The 16,445-nt window shown below is 25.3% G+C and overlaps 1 protein-coding gene across 5 annotated transcripts in view; it reads right to left on the bottom strand.

Annotated features, from left to right (window-relative positions):
• Nucleotides 1-16,445, bottom strand: part of LOC129613823 (venom dipeptidyl peptidase 4) — a 73,912-nt gene that overhangs the window by 52,917 nt on the left and 4,550 nt on the right. For 2 of the 5 annotated variants that reach the window (XM_055528113.1, XM_055528111.1), the window contains exon 1: nt 5,247-5,384. The exons of 1 other annotated variant lie outside the window; for it this stretch is intronic. The gene's annotated coding sequence lies outside the window, so the exon portion shown is untranslated. Of the gene's footprint in view, nt 1-5,018; nt 5,385-16,445 lie in introns of those variants that run through there. 2 more of the 5 variants (XM_055528112.1, XM_055528114.1) reach the window with 2 other exon arrangements.

Genomic DNA, 16,445 nt, shown 5'->3' with positions numbered 1-16,445 from the left:
CTTAATAAATTTTCAATATGTAATTAATTCATATTTGGCGCGAAACATAAAATAAAAAGATAAGGGCGAATTTATCGTTGTTCAAATTGTATAATAAAACTATTAATAATAATTGCATTAAAGTTGTTTATATAATTTCTCAATATTTGCAATATGTTTTCATTTTGATATCTTCTCAAAAGTTCAAGAAGGAAAAATTTCCATATACTCGTAGAAGGTGTAGGATTTTTTTAATTATGAATGTACACATTTAAGTATACAAATTGGTAATTGAATTTTTATTGAAAACATAACCATTTTTTAATGCCTTTTGGTAAATTTAGTTTTCTGACTGTTTCTATTGAGAATAATAGTCACATTAGCACGAATTATTCAATACTGAGTAATTTTTAAATAACTTAACAGTCTTACACAGTATTTAATTATTAAAATAATGATTAAAGAAAAATGGTTAAAATTTCAATTCATTTATTATTCCCGTTTTAAAGAATTTATTCTAAAATTAACTACATATGTAAGTATTCTAGATAAATATTCGGAAACAGTGATTATGTATAAGTTACAGCAGTAAGTAACATACACTAATTAAAAGATTTCGATTATTAAAATAGCATAATTATCTCATTCATTTTTTCTATTGTCCATTAAAATGGGGTCAACCTATATTGTAAAAATTATTGATACTATCGTGGTTTACTATTTATTATTTACTTATACATAGTAGTTGCCATAAAAATAGCTTTAAATCACTGCGCCATGCTTGTATAAGTTACTTGCCAATTTTGTACAATGTTGGTGTACTTGAAGTGTACGAGTGAAGTGATTATTGTGTGTTCCAATTTAAAATGTTGATTTACACCTACCATGTTTTACTATATACATACATACATATATAAAAGTTCGAACGATTCCAATCTAGATCTTTACTTGCTGATTTTCTTTATTCATTTATTTCTGTTTTTTTTTTATTAAAAACTTCCGTAACAACTTATATAAATTAACGCTTAATTATTATGTATGAGAAGTAAATTTTAACAAGATTAACGATGTGACATTCTTAAAATATAAACATTTTTGTTTTCTGTTTCTTGTCATTCTATTATTGTTGAACTTGACAATATTTTCATATACAAACATACGTTTAAGTACATTCTATGAACGAACGAATGTTAAGTATAATATTGAGAATAAAAGAACAGTAAAATAAAAAAAACATCCAAAAAAGAGAAACAAGATTAAAGTACTTTTTAAAGCGTTTATTTAAAAAACAACAAAATGTTCGCTTTTTGTTCTTTTTAAAAGAACACCTTCAAAATTAAACATGTTGTTTTTTTTTGTTATGTGTTACTTTTTACGTACGTGCATAATGTCGCACTTATAGTGTGTATATATAAACGTATGTATGTGGAATGTGTAAAGGTAATTTCAAACTTAAATTGTTTTCATCACGACTATTATTAACGTGCACACATAGAACACAATGTCATATCGAGTGTCTTCTTTATTCTTTAAATAAACGAAAAATGAAAGTTTGTAAATTAAAAATAAAAACAAGATTTTTTAAGAGAATAAAAGTTATTGGCTAACAAAAGAACACGTTTTATAAACTTTAAGAAAGAAAATTTTTGATATTGTTTGTAAAAAATTTGAATAAAACTTCAAAATGTTTAGTAATTTTATAAAATGCCACAACTTTGCTGTACCTTTAATAATAATTATTAAAAAATTTTTAAGGAATATGCTATTATCTACTCTCATATAAATTAAGGGAGGCTAAGATGGAGATATTGACAATTAAAAGCGACATTTTCAAAGTTCTATTCTAATATTCACTAAAGAAAGAGGAAAGACAGGGAATAATTTTTTGACTTTGAATCAATGTCAAGATAAAGGTTGCCATATTTTTTAATTTTGTTGAAGTGAGTAGAAATTTTGTGTTTGTTTGTTTTTGTAACCCATTTTACATTGTTTTTGTAAAGTTTGTTATTATTTTTTAATTTGTTATAGGTACCATAATTTCAATTTTGTCACTATTTTTGCCATGTTTTTCTTATCTAAATTTTGAGGAAGTCATTTCAAGAAAACACCACTTAAACTTATAACCAGCTTTTAAACCTATACTGCTCATGAACATTTCATGATTCTTTAATCTGCTGCTATGTTTTATTTTTTGTATATTTAACTTATTAGCTCGAATTTATCTCTATTTTTGGAATACAATACAATTTTCTGCAGACGTGATATATGAATTACATTAAGTATGTAAGTATTTTCAATTAATTTTTCTTAAGTGCCAGATTAATCTTATCTTTTGAGTGAGTGAAATCTACATAATAATAATATATATGAAGACAATGAAATCTAAAAGAGACAATTGAACAGTAATTTGAGTAATTACGCATCCATTTATCAAGTTATGATTTGTGAACGTGAAATGTTGAGTGATACGACGATATATGTATGTAGGTATTTTTTGCTGTCGTACCACACAAAAAATACACATATTTTAGCAGTACCATAATTTTTTTGTTATAATGTAATCAGCTATTGTTTTAAATAATCTGGATACCGCTGCCATGTAAATTTTTTATTAATGTGTAATAAATTATTAGCTTATCTATTAATGTTTTAAATTTCTTTGCAGCTATTATGATAGAATTTATTTAGTAACTGTTCCAATTCTTAACGTTTGGTCAATTTTATAAAATATTTTTCAGTGATGTAAATTTATATGAGACGCACATACATTCTCAATTTCTGTAATATGCAATTCTCATATTTCATTCAATAATTATAATTTTTGGAATTTTGAAGAACAGCAATTAAAACAATGATTATTAAATTCATTATTAAATTACTATACACTTTTATTTTACAAAATAAAAACACCTAATCGCATAATTATAATTTATTTTCATTATTAACGTAAAAAATGGTCCATTCATAAAAATTCATTTTTTGTTTTTAAATTTTTATATTTTCATTTATTCAATATTAAGTGGACATTTCCCATGTGTGATATTTTTGTATTTACATATGTATATGTTTTTCAAATTAATAATGTAGTGAAACCTTGAAAAATATTTAAATTGGGTGCATAAAGTTTTATAGACATATGTATATATGTGGTCACAAAAGTTGAAGTTGTAAAATTCTTTTTTGATTATCTGTTAATTTAATAATTAATTTTAATTTAGTTATTGGACAAAACTAGTTCTGCAAATGATATTTATTTAGTTATTTAAGTTAATCAAAAAGTTAATTCTTACTGAATTCGAGGGAAACGAAAAGCAATATTGAAAATAATGGTTCATTATTATGAGATTTTCCAAAAAATTCCTATACGATAATTAGATAATTAGAAAGTGATTTATTATCAACAACTAAAGTAACTCAGAAATGAAATTGCGCAAGTTTTAGCAAATAAAATTTATTGTAAAAATGTGTGTCTTAAAGTAAGATCTTAGCACTGTTCTAGCAGAGTGTTGTATTTACTTATTGTACAGTAAACTTTTTGTAATTACGTATTTTACCGTAAAGAAACTGTGTTCTTTCGGAACAGAAACTCAGTAGATGGTCACAACTGATCCTCGATGATCGCAGTACATAGTCATCCCGTAATACAATCTTCCGAAATGAAAATGAAATTTTTACTAAGATCAAGTTTGCCACAAAAAAAAATCTTATTAATGACTTAATTTTGATTAAAAAGAGCAAATGTCAAATTACAACTTACACTTTCCCTTACAACGTAGGGAGATTGTGAATTTTGTTTTTTTTTTGATTAAAGAAAAAAAAAATTTTAACTTTGATTTTATCTTTTACAAATAAAGATCCGAGCATTTTAAAATCGTTTAAATTCGAGTATTTAAAATTGTTCAAAAAAATTTACTTTGCAATTAATTTTTCAAATTCACAAAGATTGCATGATTTGTAAATGACATACAACGTTTTCATGATCTCTTTGTCCCATATTAATTTTTTTTAAATTATATATATATAGTTCCATATTAGTACTTACATATTAGTACATATATATAGTTATACACATCAGTATTGTTCGAAATTTGTAGAATAATAAATAAAAAACCAATGAATATTTTTAAATAATTAATTGAAATAAAACTTCTTTCCTTATTTGGATTGATTTTTTTTGTTTTTGTTCAACAAAAGAACGATTTTAACCTAATTTTTGAAAAAATATCCTAAATATAAGACAATAATTAATATTGGCAGATTTTTAAAATTTGACAACAATCTAATTAGAAAACTGTTATAATAAAAGCCAAGGATTGAATCGAATTTCTTTGCTAACAATTCTTAGAAAAATCACATTTGACCACCGCATTCTACATTCGAAAGAAATTTTGGAGTTCAGCCTACTAACGAGCGTTTTCATCGGATTTTTTAAAACATACACAAAATTATATTTTTGCAAATAGAAAACTTGCAAGAACATTTTCATTTAATTGAAACCGAAAAATAAATAATTGGACTACAAAACACAAGTGAAAAGTTCTATTTAATCTTATAACTTACAGTAGCCTTCATTTAAAAAGTGATTTAAAAAATTTCAATTTAAATTTTTAATTATTTAAAATTTACATTATTTCAAGATTCTTTTTCAATTTATTTTTTAATATCAATATTTTAAACATTTTATTTAATTTTTATTTAATTTATTTTCTTTTAACGAAAACAAAACTTAATAAGTTTTCAAATTAATTAATTATAAATCAGCTGATTTTATTCGTTTTCTCTTTTTTTTGTTCAGCTTATTTTAAACACTTCGTTTCTATATACATAATATACATGGAATTAAAATTTAAAAAAAAAAATTCTTAAAATTCTAATATTTCTCTTCTTTAATGTTTTTTTTTTTTTTGAAATTTACATTGGCACTCTTTCATAATTTTATTATTTTAAAAATTTAAGTAATTTTCTTCACATTTTCGTAAATTATTTGTTAATAAATTTATAAAATTTATTGTTTTAATTTAATTTATTGTAATACATACACATATGAGGATATTTATATTTATACAAATTTAAGTATACATATATATGATGGTACTTTTAAAACTTAATAAAACACAAGAAATATTAAATTTTTAGAAATATTTCAACTGAAACGTTTAATTAATTACATTTCTCCCTCCCAAAATATTTTAAAAATAAAATAAAAAAATGTGAAAAAACAAAAACCAAAATATTTTACAAAATAATTTTATTTTTTTTTGTTTTACCAAAATACAAAAAAGAACAAAAAACAAAGAAAAAGCGCGCGTATATAACTGTAAGTTATAAACCAAAATGCGGTATTTTTATTTCTCTATATTAAGAACGATGGCGCCAATATCGAACTAAACTTTACGCTTCAAAGTTTCAACTGCAACTGAAAAAAAAGAAATAAATGTTTTTTTATACTATGTGATTTTCTTTCAACTCTACTAACCAACTAACCATTCCCGTACATTATGATTTATTTTCTTCTTCTATTTTATTTGTGCGTTGTATGTATACACATAAATACATATATATTATATGCAAGTCTATGTACATACATATATGTACATTTATTTATTTAATATTTGCGAAATGAAAATGAAATTCTAAAGATTTTCTTTTGATTTTCATTTTTTTTTGGTATTCTAAAATTGATATATGATATAACGTTGTTTTCTCAACTGATTTTGAGTGAAAAATTTTTGAGTGAAAATGTAATATTATTCTATCTATGCTTATATGAAAATTCTATTCGAATGTAAATGTATAAGTGTATTATTATATTTCAGTATATAAACGAGTCATGTTTTTATTAGAAAAAGCACGTTGTTAAACTAAAATGTGCGACAGTAGATGAGATACCGAATATTTTACATAACTGTAAAATTAAAATATGTGTATGTGGTTGTGTATGAAAACGAGGTTGATGTTTTTTGTTTTTAAAATAAGGGAAATAATGAGAATATACTAAAAAATTTATTTGAATTTTAATTTGAGTGATTATATGTTTAGTGCTGAACTTGTATGATAAAAGATAAGTGGTGATAACGATATAGAATTAGCTCTAAAGATTAAGTTTGGAATATGAAAAAAACATACAATACTACATTTAAGATTAACCTTTCAAAATTAAACTTTTGTTACACTATCGTATATTGAGAAAAAGCATTTATATATTTTGAGTTTGTTTTTATTAAATTGCAAGTTATGTAAAAATTTACTTTTAATTCATTATTAAAAGAATCTAATTAACAATCAGCATTTAGTTAATAAGTTAGTAGATAACAATTATAATAACATGTTGGAAGTTAAAATTAACTGTAATAACATTGGTTATTTGAACAGAAGAAAAGTGAAATTAGGGTAATTATAGGTTACATAATTACTACGACAGAAATATGTGTAGGAATACCATATGTAATACAAATACGTAAAGTGTCATACTATTCCAAGATATTCTGGGAATTTACAGTTCTCTTACCAAAACTATAAGAAAAAATTTTAAATTATTTTGATTTGCATATGAAAAAATAACAAAAAATATAAAATTACCTCAATACGAAGGTCATCCATTTTGCAAAACAAATGTAATAAATGTGCAAGAATTGGAACATAAAGAAAATTCATATTGTAAAAAGAGTGAAAAATAGCATATATTTAGGAGCACGTGAATTATGATATCGTGAATTATTTTTCGAATATGGTTTTTAGCACTTTTCCAAAAAAATTTTGAAAAAATGTGCTTATTTAATGTTGAAATAGCTAAAATTACAATTTATATTTCAAATTTTTTTAATCTACTTTACCAAGTAAATAATAGTGGGGTTTCTATAATAACATCTATGTTTAATAATAAGATTGGTCGGCAATATATTGCAATAGTTTTTGCCACTGCAGACGAATATGTTCAGGCATAAAATCTTTAAATAACCAATTCTAAAACGAAATCTTTATATATATAATATACATATAAATTATAAAAGAGTGAGTTGACATGTGTTGCGTAGAGTATGCAAGTTATTTTATGAAATATTAAAACAAAAATAATGAAATTTTACCTACAAGACACAATTATTGTTATTCATTAAATACTATCATGACATAAAAAAAAAAAAAACTAAACACTTTCCCGGCAAAATTTAAAAGTTTTATTTAAAAAGTGTCATTATTCTTTACATATAATTTAAATTAGATATTCCGGAGTTCAATTGACGTTTTGTTTTTTTGATTTTATCTCTTTTTTAGTCATTGAACATTCATTTCGCGTAATAAAAAAAATTTCAAATGCAACTTGAATTTAAATTAAATAAAATTTGATTACTTTTTGTTCACTTTATTTAAAGTGAAAATTTATTTTTTAAATTTGTAATTTTTGTTTTTTTTTTTTTTTTGGGGTTTTATTAGGTTTTGTTTTGGTTTCAAAAGTTGAAGACGAACCTTATTGATTTCTATAGTTTTAATATTTAGTAACAAATAAATTCTTCTATACAGCAACTATAATAATAGAAAACTCAATTAGTTGTACGTGAGAAAATGATCACAGGTGAGTTTATAGTATGTAATGTGTACGGGAGGTACCGAATTCTTAGTCAATAAATGATTAATTTCTTACAAATTATCCTTGAAGCTGCTTAACCACTCCATTTTTTCACAGATCACACCTATATCGTACAAGCTTCAAAGTTATATTGATTAATTTATTTTTATTATTGCAGTTTTCAGAAATTTTATTCAAATTTGTTGAATTCTAAAATTTCTAAGATTATAAACTGGGGTACTTTTCTGAATTTCGGTCTTTTAAGTGTAGGATATTTTTATATATCTCCATTACTATAAAAGGTTTGATGAATGAGAAATTTCATTTGAGTTTCATTGAGTAAATGTAAAATAAAGCGCAATTTAGTTTGAAGAAAAATTATCTTGCCTAATAGAATTTTTGACACATCATTCTTTTAGAGTTTGGGGCTTCTACTTGGTAATAAAAGTAATGACAATTTTAATAAATGAGTGTAATTATTAATTTTCGTGTACATTTCTTAAATCGTCTATATAGTATCAAGGTCTTCAACTTAGTCATGTACATTTCAATCTTGTAGTGCCTTACTACTTTTTTCATAAGAACCCATTTCAAAAGAATTTTCCAAATTCCAAGGATTTTTGAGGGGAAAATTTTTTTATTTATTTAATTGCGTCAAAAACGAAAATTTTTTAAAAAAATTTTTTAAAATTCAGAAAAAAAAAACAAATTTTTTTTTATGAAAATTTACCAAAAAAAAATTTTCTTCTGTCAAGCTAAATGAAAATTTTACTATTTCGTGACTAAATGTAATTTTTGTTGACAAATTTGCTTTTTTTTTTGTAAGTTACATAAAAATTAAATGTACAGTCTATGTTATTCATAAGTGTATACAAAACATATAGCCGACCAAATCCTTATTTTGCATATACAAAATATATTATATGGGGATACCATATCATTATCTGACAAGTGACAAATATAAAAAAGAGAAACAAAATTATATATAATGTAATATTATAAAAGAACAGGAGAAACTACACAAAAACAAAAAACCTTCGTAATATCAGAGTGATGAATTAAATTTACAAAGAATAGTGTTAAGTATTGCATGAATGGTTATATTGTTCTTACCATTATGCACATACTATTGTAGATAAAATACTATATATGCATATATACTCACTATACTCACCTACCAACCTAAAATTCAAGAACAATAATATGTCTCTCATGTTATATTATAATAAATATGTGAAGTGGTTGAATGGAATTTCGAAATTTCACGTGTTTTTAAGGCTTTCGATACACGTGATAATGGCACTAAAAATGTATGTAAACAGAGAAAGAGAATAAAAGAAAATAAAAAAAAATTATTTTCCTACAGTCTATACAATTTTAACATGAAGGTGTGGTTGTATACACACATACATGTATGTGTGTACGTACATATATGTGTAAAATATCAATTTATTAAAATTTTCATCATCCCATATGCAATATACATATGGTGAAAGTGATATTGATGATTGATGATGAACTGTTTTAAGGTATGCAAGTATAGTAAAGTGGAAGTATGTGTTTACAATATATGGGCCACATCTCATATGTATGTACTTCAACTCAATATAAAAACAAATAAAAATAAAGAGAAAGAAGAAGTAAAATAGAAAAATTTTATAAAATATTTTAATAATCCTTGTACTCTGTAATTTTTTTTTTGTTTTGCTATTTTTTGTGTTTTTTTTTCGTAGAAACATTTTTGACCTTGTACATACTCTTCTTCATATTATTATTATTATTATTATATAGGTTATAAGCAAAAATATTATAACGCTTATTAGAAGTTATCTAAAACTGATTTTTTCATTGTTTTTGATGAGATTTAAATAAATTCCTTTAAAAATGTCATAAAACATATGTTCTATGTTTTACACATATCCTTCCTGCATCTAACATGACAAGTCATTCAACAAAGCACACGCAAATGTCAGTGCATATACACAAAGTAAAAGAGTCATGTTGTACATACAACGAAAAAAATTAAGAAGGTGAGCTCGTTTTAATGAGAATAATGATGTACCGTAGGTGAAAAAAAGCAAAAACAATAACAACAGATAAAAGGATATAATTTAGTTTTACTGCAAATTAAACCAATTAAGAAAAGAATACATGACGATATGATGAAAAAAAGTGCTTTAAACATATTCCCTCTTTTGTTGCTGTCATTATCTTCGTTTTTATACATAAAGTGATTTAAGAGGATATGTACAAAAAAATATATGTATGAATTAATAAAGTTTTTTAATAACGATATAAAAAGATTTAATAAAAAAAACGAGAATTAAAAGACTTATGTGAATTTTAAGAAAACTTTTGAGTAATAAAAAATAAATAAACAAAAAAAAAGTATTGCCTACTCCTACATGTTAATTAGAGACAATTTTTTCCTACTTTTATAATAGAAAAACTTTTCTACTTTGAGTTTCTATAAAAATTTCAATTTCATTGCAACATTTTATATGTAGATATATTTATGAGGAAAATGAAAAAAAAAAGATGTTCAGGTAAAAAATTTTCATTTTATTTCCCAAGTTTTTTTTTTTAAATTTTATTAAAAGCATTTATTAATTATGTGACACTTATAGTTTCATTGTTGACTCTTTATTGTTTGTTTGTTAATTTTTAAAAAATTTTTGTTCATTGAGTAAAGAATATTTTATTCTTGATCAAATTGTGTATACGATGTTAAATTATTTCTTCTTTTTCCGAGGGGACCGAGGTCCTTAGTCCTTCTCACGTCGAACCAAAGAATTTTTTATGATTTCCACCCCCACCTTCAGTAGCGCTATGTGTAAACCTCTGACGAATTACAGTTTAGCAGCCGTCTCAAGCCGTGAGACTTCCGTATAGGTTACAAAGTCCCTTCCGAAGTAACTCAGTCGTAGGCGAGCACCACCTCGCATTTATACAATAAAAGCTCCAACGGTTCGTAGTCTCCCAGGCTCTCGCCTCTACGACTTTTCTATGTTTTACAGATTGACCATCGAGAGACAGTGCCCAGCGGATATACACCCACCGATAGTCTCTAATCTAGACGACCAACTTTGGCCAGTTCGCGCCCCCTCTGTATCAAGAGAGACATAAATTTTATTAAACGAAATAGGCCCGGACAATTATTCAAATGATCGACCTTCAATTATAGTATACTTTATTAGCAGCGTTATATACATATGTACGTAATTCACATGGGTAGAAATAATAATGTGTAACTAGTATCGCCTAATAATATGTATTTTTCTTTTCAAGTAAACCATGATAAGCAAGACACGAATTAACTGTAGGCAAAAATAAAATGAAATTATGTGGGCAATCTTAATAAATTCTACAAAAAATAATTTTATTATTTTTAGCATTCTACAGCACATTTCTCATGTGAGAAATTTTACAGCACTTTAGATTCAATATTATAATTCCTATACTTATATAATACATTCAGGGCCAAGCTCTTTCAACTTGCGTGGATTGGAAAAGTGCAGTTGTAAGTAAATTTCAATAAGTTAACGCAATACACCTTTTAAAAGTACTTGAACATATAATACCCATAACACAGTAGTTACCTATGATTATAGTTTTTTTTTTCTTAAAGTCATTGAATTTTTTATTGACCATCATAGAAAAAAAAATCCTTCAATTCGAAATAAATTCAATTAAATCCAAAAAAAACTTTTCAATTTTTCATATGTTCTCCGCATTATTTTTCACACAAAAGAGATTATTTTTTTTCGATCGTTATACTTTGAAAAAAAAGAAAACAGAAAAAGGATACTTGAAAATTACGTCATGCATGTAAATATTTTTATACTCTGTAGCATATATACATATTATATGAATTGATGTATTGTACATGTGAAAATATACCTTTGTTTTTAATACTAATTAACTTTGTAATTGTACTCTATTCCACACGCTTCTATACGTTTTCTATTTATTATATATCTTAGATTAAATAGTATAAAAAAATGTACATAGTATAACTATATGTAAATTGTGGGTATGGTAAGAATGAATTTTGTATGCAAATTATAATCAGTTCTTATAGTAATTAAGTTTGAATTTCATGTTCACAATATGTTTGTATGAGTAAATAAGTAAATATATTAGATTTTTTAAAGTTCATTAAACCAAAAACACTATATAAAACTTGAAACAAAAGTTCCAAAACATTTTTGAATTTGAAGTATATGTAATACAAATGCGACGATTTATTCCCGATTCAATGTGATGAAATGCTAAAATCTTAATAAAGATGTGCTTCAAGGCATTTTTATAATTTATTTATCAAAAGTCGTCGTATTATTATCATAGGTATTACAAACTGCAATCGAAAATTTAATATTTGTAATGTTGGCTAAAAATTTTGTAATTAAAATTAAATAATGAAAACTTAGCGTATCTTACTCACTTAAATTACGTAAACTTTCTTTACTTAAAGGCAGTCTATCCTTGAATAACATTTACAATAATTTTTATATAACGTCAATGAACCGAATTATCACTTAATGTTACGTCTGTTTTAAGCAAACATCAAATTAATAAACTTACGAGTATGTTGGTCTTATTTTCAAAAATTTTCGTAAAAATTTAAAACTTTTGTACTTAACTAATCCAAAAATATGAAATGTTATAAAAATGTTTAAAAGGGACAAAAAATTAAAAAGGCATAATCATATATACATATGCACGTGTGTATAAAAGTATAGTTTTAAAAATGACATGAAAGTGTAAAAAGTCCTTTAAAATTTTTGTCTAATATTTTTATTTTTGTTGTTTTTTTGTAATTTTTCTATTTTCATTTTTAAAAGTTTGATAAAATTTTGATACTGAGCCAATTTTTCTTTTTTTGATGATTTAATTTTTCTTTTACGTTATATTTATTTGAAATAACTGTAATTGTATATGTGTGTATATGTTCCCCAAATTACTTATATTAAAAGAATAAGTCATAAACGAAATTTAAGGAATTAAAGAATATTGAATTGAATTTATGATATTATAAAACATTTAGTAAAAATTTCAATATATTTAACATGTACATGTGCGACAATATGTAATTTTATATTATATTATATAACAATAACTACATTTATACATATATGTATTCTTAATATACATAACAAAATTTAGATCGTGCCAATTTACAAATTGAACAAATTTAAAATTTTGTGTATAAAGGGGAAAAAGTGAAGGTGATTTATTTTTACTTTTTTTTTTTATGAATTTAATATCTATTATCCTTTAGGAATATAATGAATATTATTTCCGGTTCAGTTGTATTAAATAATCTATAATAAAATATTCTTTGTATAAATGAAGTGGGAAAATTTCACGTGCTATACTATATGTTTAGCTGTATAGACGTATACGATATTACACATTGCAAATTATTTTCGCATTATAAAAGTTTAAAAAACTATTTTTAAAAATGAAAAAATATTCAATTATTTAAAAACAAATAAACGAAATAAAAAAATAAAAAAAGGGAATAAATGAAATCCATAAATTTTAAATATTTTACAGTTTAAAAATTTTGTTCCATTCAAAATGACTTCTTAATTGTCTAATACATTTATAACTTCCAACAAAACGTACAAAACATAATGAATAAAATAAATTAAAAAGTCATTTCAATTCCTTATTTCTTTTTTATATAAAAATTTTAAATTAATTTTGCAATTTTTTCATTCAAAGCGAATGTCCAATTATTGATGAAGAATTTAATTTTTGTATATTATAGACTTGTAACACCGAGGTAACAAGGCACCTCGTTCGTGTATATAAACGTATTGGAGGCATGCCCTAATAGGAGGATCTATTGAGGCATGGAGGCATCTTTTGAGGCCCGGAAGACCGTTGTGAGAGCAAAGCTCGCCAGTATTTGTCTTCTACTATGAGCAAGAATATCATAGTGAGGTCTCCTTATCCTTCCCACACAATCTTCAACCGTTTTCTCTTCCCGGTCAAGCTATCTAAGTGCGTCAATGCCCTGACAAGACCTTGGCAAGAATTCTCACCTAATTCTTGTCCAATCCTATAATTTTCTTAGAACGCTTTTGGTAATAATCATCTTGAACCTTCTTGGTCTGTCGCAGCCCCGATCGCTCCAGCACTCTGACCGCCTCCTTTCTGATTTCTTTCTTAGTTCCTAACGAACAATATGTTATCCGATTACGCAGATGTGCTCCGGGCTAAGGATAGGTATGTTAGTTCTCCTCTTTGTCAGTACGTCATTTACATAAGTACCCACTTAAGCTTATATTTCTTTTAAGAATAACAAAGCAGAGTCTCAAAATATAAGGGTCTTAAAGTAAATGACATACGTAGCAACTGGAAAATTCAGTAAATCGAATGTACAATATCGATGGAAGAAAGTATATGCAAAAAGTACTAAAATTTTGTTTAAAAAATTCATTCATTTTTGTAGCTTGTTGAAAATATGTGATTGTTGGTTTTCATCCAATCGTGTTTGAATCTTAAAAAAAAGTTTGGGACTTGTGAATATCACCAATGTCAAAAAGGAGTTGATAACGGCATTGTCTTAGTTTTTTACCATAGAACAATCATTTCATGTTATACCAGTAAAACTAAACCCCAATTCCTTCCCGCCATTTACAAAAATAGTTTCAACATTATTATCACCATATCCATAAATAATATTGCTCTCCTTGTAACAATAACATAGTGACGAGAAACTTGAAGAAACATTGATACTACATTTTGCAATCCGCTGGTACGTAAGTAAACCATTTTTGTAGTTAAATAAACGTATAATTGTCGTACCAATTGTAATTTGTTACAATTAGACTTGTAAAGTTCACTTAAATCGGGATTAGTAAAGTACATGAACATGTTTGCAGTATAAGTAAAGTATCATAATATAAAAACTTTTAAAGGATATATTTAAATTGTAAAGGAAAAAACAGAATTTAAAAATGAAAAGAAATTGAAAAATGATTTGGGAGTGTTCTTTGAATTTATTTTTCTTATTTTCTATCCACTGTGAAATATGTATCTATAATACGTGAATGGATATTCAAGTATAAGTCGGTACATTTAAATGTTTCTATTATATTGTTGTACCTATGGGTATTTTTGCATTTAAAACGGAAATAATTTCGAAATTTTAATAAACGTGGTGGCGCCAACCATCTAAGAGTCTAGGGTATTCATTGTGAATTGAAAACATTTTTTAAAATTCTTATTATAAAAGTATTGATCTAATTGTATATTTTACCTAATTGACCTAGATTTTATTACGATCTGAATAAAATAAATAGATTTTTGTGAGTATGTGGTAAAGTTTATTAAACTAAATTCTGAAACATCCGCTAGTCATATAGAATTCGATTTAAAAATTCTTTTTACGGAAATTAATACATTCTGACATGGACATAATTACATACTTTATTGCACAATTTTTCAACACCAATCACTTTTCAAATTACACCAATTTTACTAAATTTCTCAAGGTACTAATTTAAATGATCAATTTAATAACAATAATATAAATAATTTTTTGAACAAAATTTCAATTTATAATGTTCATTAAAAACTCCCATAATATTTAAGTACGTCTTTCGACGTCTGCACATATAAAATACAAGTGGGAATATGCAGTTGTATATCTCTATAATGGTTCAAATAAATGCATTATGTTTTCATTGTATAGCGGTATAGGTTTTCATATTTGTGTTAACAATGAATAACGTATGTAAAATTAATTAAAGTACAACACCACCGATTTACGTAAAATGTGCTTTAAACGAGAAAAAATAGAGTTGACCGTGTCAACTCTGTGATACCCGTACGAATTTGTTGTCCTATGTGCGAATAAATATGTCATACCTGACTATAGAACAGACTATCACTTTAAGTTGCTGTATTACCATATCAATTTATAGAAAATTTCAGTACAGTGTTTTCAATATTTTCTTAGATATGGCCAAACTACTGTTGAAGTTGTACGACAGCTATCAGAAGGAGCCAAGCAATTTCAACGACTTTCATCAAACACATTGACCCTACTGATATATGGGCTTGTGTAAAATTTCAATACTAAAGCTTTTATAGTTTCTAAGATATAGACAAATAACTTTTGAAGTTGTATGGCAGCTACTCGAACAAGTACTCCGGTCATATCCCATTTAAATAGGCCGTTATTACTCAGGCCGTTATTTCATAGCGTTACAAACGGTAAGGCAAATGTAGTATACACTTCGAACATACATTCATACGGGTATAAAAATCCGAAATACTTATATGAACTTATTTATTTTAGATGAATTATTTTTCCTTGTAAAAACATAAAAATACAAAAGATTTGAATATAATAATAAATTTTTGTAAATTATTATAGGGTTACCAATCACATTAAACTCGTTTCTTCGTTAATTGAACTTATGCGACGTCATTACTCAATAGTTATTGATCTTTTTAATAATGTGGTAAGAGGAACTTTTAACTGAATTTTATTTATTGCAATAATTTTATAATAATATAATTTTATAATATAATAAAAACGCTTCTGGTTATAACCTCCCGAAAGACATTTAGCCTAATTACCAAACCCCCGGACAGATTCATCCATTTCTCCAATCACGAATTCTCTATCTCCTTCTTTAATTTACCTCACACTTCTTTAATTTACCAATTCTTTAGCAGAATACAAAGGATGCACTAGCTCCTTTCGCCATAGCACCATCCGGTTGCGCCTTCCTAACTCTTTGAGTCCTTTCAGACAGTCTCATTCCATAGCAGAGTTTACTAAAAATCTCCGACAAAATCGCCTGAATATCCGACAAGATTACTATTTCCTATTATTCAAACTATTTAAATGAGTTTTTATCTTCAACCACGAGTAGGT

Source organism: Condylostylus longicornis, unplaced genomic scaffold (assembly GCF_029603195.1).
Source record: "Condylostylus longicornis isolate FDR11 unplaced genomic scaffold, ASM2960319v2 ptg000092l, whole genome shotgun sequence".
NCBI classification, from domain to species: domain Eukaryota; kingdom Metazoa; phylum Arthropoda; class Insecta; order Diptera; family Dolichopodidae; genus Condylostylus; species Condylostylus longicornis.
This window is presented reverse-complemented; position numbering and strand designations above follow the sequence as displayed.